Source organism: Egretta garzetta, unplaced genomic scaffold, assembly GCF_000687185.1.
Source record: "Egretta garzetta isolate BGI_Z169 unplaced genomic scaffold, ASM68718v1 scaffold27, whole genome shotgun sequence".
NCBI lineage: Eukaryota > Metazoa > Chordata > Aves > Pelecaniformes > Ardeidae > Egretta > Egretta garzetta.
The window spans coordinates 1,700,470-1,704,484 of NW_009260400.1; the positions used below are offsets into that span (position 1 = coordinate 1,700,470).

General features: G+C 54.5%; 1 protein-coding gene across 1 annotated transcript in view; it reads right to left on the reverse strand.

Annotated features, from left to right (window-relative positions):
- The window catches only part of VAC14 (VAC14 component of PIKFYVE complex), a 66,341-nt gene that overhangs the window by 30,642 nt on the left and 31,684 nt on the right, over positions 1–4,015 (reverse strand). The window lies entirely within an intron of this gene.

Below are 4,015 nucleotides of genomic sequence, written 5' to 3' on the forward strand. Positions count from 1 at the left end.
TCCTTGCAGCATCTTAGGGAAACCGAGGCAGCCCAGCAAAGTAACTACAGAGGGGGTGTTTGGCTAGGAGGGATCTTATCTACACCATTGACTTCTCCCGCATCAGTCCCTACAGATTGGTAATCCTGGCTTTTATTTGGGAATCCCCAACCTTTCTGGCCAGCCATGTGCTGTAACCATCTCAGGAGGGAGCTAAACCTGAAGGCACGCTGGGTGAGTTACGGCTATGGTCTGGATGGTCTCTCCTGGCATTTTCCACAAGCATCCCTGCGCCGCCGTTGCACAGCATCCAGAAAAAAATCCAAAACACCTTTTTTGTCTAATTCCCCACCTCTCCAAGAGGCAGAAGAGTGTTTTTGAAAGTCGACCTTCTTGCACAACTCTGTGCTGGTATGGAAGGAGATGGCAGAGCCACTGACCATCAGGAATCAGAGCACTGAGCCCAGAGCACTCAGGAAAACCAGGTCTCTCCTCTCCTGCTTGCTTGGCTCCTCTGCTCCCTGCTGTTGCACTCCTGATCCCATGAAAGCTTTTGGAAACTGGCTCCTTCGAGAGCAAGCGGTTGTGCAACATCAGCCTTCTGGGGAGAGGAGGAGTATGGAGGGGTTTCCTTTTTGTCCTCGCCAGTTTAGCAAATTTGAGCCATCTGACAACAGCCTGGCTTTTCTTTCCTACCTTTCACAGCCTCTCTGCACCATACAGACTCTTGCCCAATGTTTTCAGAGGCCACCCTAATATTTCCCAGACCATTTGGAGGTGGGACCTTGTCCTACACTGCTATCTCTGCAGATCTGTGATTACACAAATGAAGTGACAGACAGCATAAAGGGTTTGGCTCACTGGGAACAAAAACCCTCAAAAAGGTGTCGATAGGAAACCTCCATCACGGGACATCTCAAGTATGTTCGAGGCTCTGCAGCCTTGCACATTCTCCAGTGGGGATACAACAAGTCTGAATGCAATAGACTATGTTTCTCAGGGACTTTTAGCTGGTGGAAACCAATGGCCTTGACCACGCACCGAGTCAGCCTCCTGGTAAACATCCTACAACGCGAGGTACTCAGAGGGTACGCCACCATCCCCACGACCTCCAGCAGGAAGCCAAGCAGGAGAGACTGGACCGAGTCGGAGAAGAAAGTGCCTCCTGTGAAACAAAGGGTTGTAACCGCTTCTCCTTACAAAGCTGCGGAGAAAGGAAGGAAGAGATGCATGCAAGAGCTACCCTGCACAAGGCAGCAGATGGTATCGGCATCCTTTTGGAGTGGGCTTTCTCCTCCTGTGCAGAACAGAGCTGGAGACGAGGCTGGAGGGCTTGCACCTCTGCTATCACAGAATGTTTTGCATTGGAAGGCACCTTTAGAGGTCATCTACTCCAACCCCCCGGCCATGGGCAGGGACACCTTTAACCAGATAAGGTTGCTCACAGCCCCGTCCAGCCTGGCCTTGAACATTTCCAGGGATGGGGCCTCCACCACCTCTCTGGGCAACCCATGCCAGGGTTTCACCATGCTTACTGTAAAAAATGTCTTCCTTCTAGCCAGTCTAAATGTGCCCTCTTTGAGTTTAAAACCATTGCCCCTTGTCCCACTGCAACAGGCCCTGCTAAAAAGTCTGTCCCCATCTTTCTTATGAGCCCCCTTTAAGCACTGAAAGGCCGCAATAAGGTCTCCCCAGAGCCTTCCCCTTTCTAGGATGAGATGGGGTCTCACCAGAGCAGAGTAGAAGGGCAGAATCCCCTCCCTCAGCCTGCTGGCCTTGGTGTCAACCACTCTTGGGTCATCTGCTCCTTGTCCCAGTTTCTACGCAGTTGGTGAAAGTAAAGCAGGCAGCTGGATTCCCATTGTACAAACCTGATGGGTGCTTGCACCATCACCCCAAGGAGCAGGGAGCTCTTGGGCACAGCCCCTACAGACCTCCCCGAAAAGTGGGCAGAAGATAACCGAGGAGAGACTCAGGGAGGTCAGCACCCATCTACCCTCTCCGGGACAGCCAGAGCAGTTCAGGAGGAGAGGTGTTGGGTCTCCCAGGCAGTGCTGGGCTGGCCCCAACTCATTGTGTTTGGAGAAGGCGTCGAGGGCAGCTGACCTTACGTAACCGGAGAACAAAGCGGCTAAATAAAAACTGGAGCTGGGAACGGGCTGCGGAAGTGGGACACGGCTTTCCTGACTAATCAACCAGCATCTGAAGGAAACCGAACTCAATGGCAGGGAAACAACTGCATAAACACATCCCAAGGGAAGAAAGGGAGCCAGAGGAAGCTGGGGGAACACCGTGGGAGCACTGGCCTGTTCCAACCCCCCTCCTGCCCTCGCCGCTCGGGTGGCAAAGCCTGGAGCGCCAGGATGGAGAGCACAGTGTGGAAACCTGCTGTGAGCTCATGGGTTTTGAGGGTCCCCGTACTCGTTTACCTGCAAAGCCACCACCTTCATGCTCAGATGGGCCTCAGAGGTAGGAGAGGAGCAGACCTGCGACGGCTCAGCCGGTGCAGCTCTTCTCCCACTGCCAGCTCCGACAGCACCTTGGTCTGAAGCATGATGAAGCGAACGGAGCAATTTAACCCTGGGGAGAAGCACTGGTACCCTGCAGCCTCCCCTCCAACAGCATCCCACCACCGAGACAGTGCTGTCTGAGCCAGGGTGGGTGGGAGGTGTGCTTGGGGAACACTCCCACACATCCCAGTACAAAAGCAGTGACCCCAGAAGGGGTACACCCCTCTCTTCAGTGCCAGCACCTCAAAGTTTTTGCCCGGGAAGGGCTGTACTCAGAAATGCATCAGCCTGCAGGGCAGAGCTTGGGTTCACTCGCTCTCACCATACACTCCTACCCCGGAACAACCCTCCAGCAAAAAGTCTTTTCCAAGAGCTTCTGCTTTTCCAGGCACAATCCAGGAAGGTCCTGGCCCAGCTGTGACCCCTCATTGCCCCAGGAGCCAAAGCCCAGCAGCCCTGGGTGGTCAGAGCCAGACAGGACTGGGGCCGCATCTCCCCACGCTCAATGTCCGAGGCCAGTGAACTGACTCCTTTTCCCTTCCCCAAAAACATCTGCCTTTGAGTGAAAGCCAACGACCCTGCAAAGCTCAACCCCAAATAAATTTCCTAAGAAACACTTTTCTGGTGCTTTATGAGGAAGGGGAAAAGAGGAGTTGGGACCCGCCTGGGGGCAAGTTGCCCCCTGCCTCCAGCAGATCTGCTCGATGTGGGGAGACAGACTCTTTTCAAATGTTACGCCTGAACAAGGGAAGCCAAGTTGCTCTTCCAGATAGCTAATGGGGGCCATGGCGGCTGTTAGGATCCACGCCATCCAGCCTGCTATTTTTAGTTCACCCACAAGGAAGGAAACCTCAGACAACCAGCAGCGTGAGCTGAACCTCAGCTGCTTGGCCAGCGCTGCAGGAGCCACTCCACCCAGGCGGTCTCACTTCAGACACCCGGAGGGTGGATGAGGCTTGCAGAGGGCTTGGGGAGGTTGCAAGCATTGCAGCCCCCCACCCCGCCCTCGCTGAGCCTGGCTACAGCTGCCAGCATGAAACAGGTAGATCTGCAATAAAAAACCAAACCCAAAACCCACCCAAACAACCCAAAACCCTGAGCTGGTTGCTGGTGACCTTTCTAAGCCCAGGGAGGGGTGAGCGATTCGGGATCTTCAGAGAAAACAAAGCCCGGGGAGTGGAAAGCAAAGCCTCCCTCCCCGGCGGTGATTTTGCAAGGCCCCGTGGCCACATCCTGCACAGGGAGAGGCAGCCTTGGCTCCGCGCTCGGGTTGCAATCCAAAGCTGCTGTGAAACGTGCTTTTGGCTGGGATGACCTGGCCTGGGGAGTACAACGGGGAGGCCCTTAAATAGCAGCAGCAGAAGAGAAGGGGGCAGCCAAGAAACTGCAAAGGGTGAGCCATAGACCAGGGAAGGTGGAAAAAACTTCCCAATGTGCCAGGATGATTAACGGAAGGCTGCTTTTTTATCCCCCAAGTCCCCAGAAAATAGGATTGTCCCTCCTCACCTCTCTTCTGAGGTCCTACA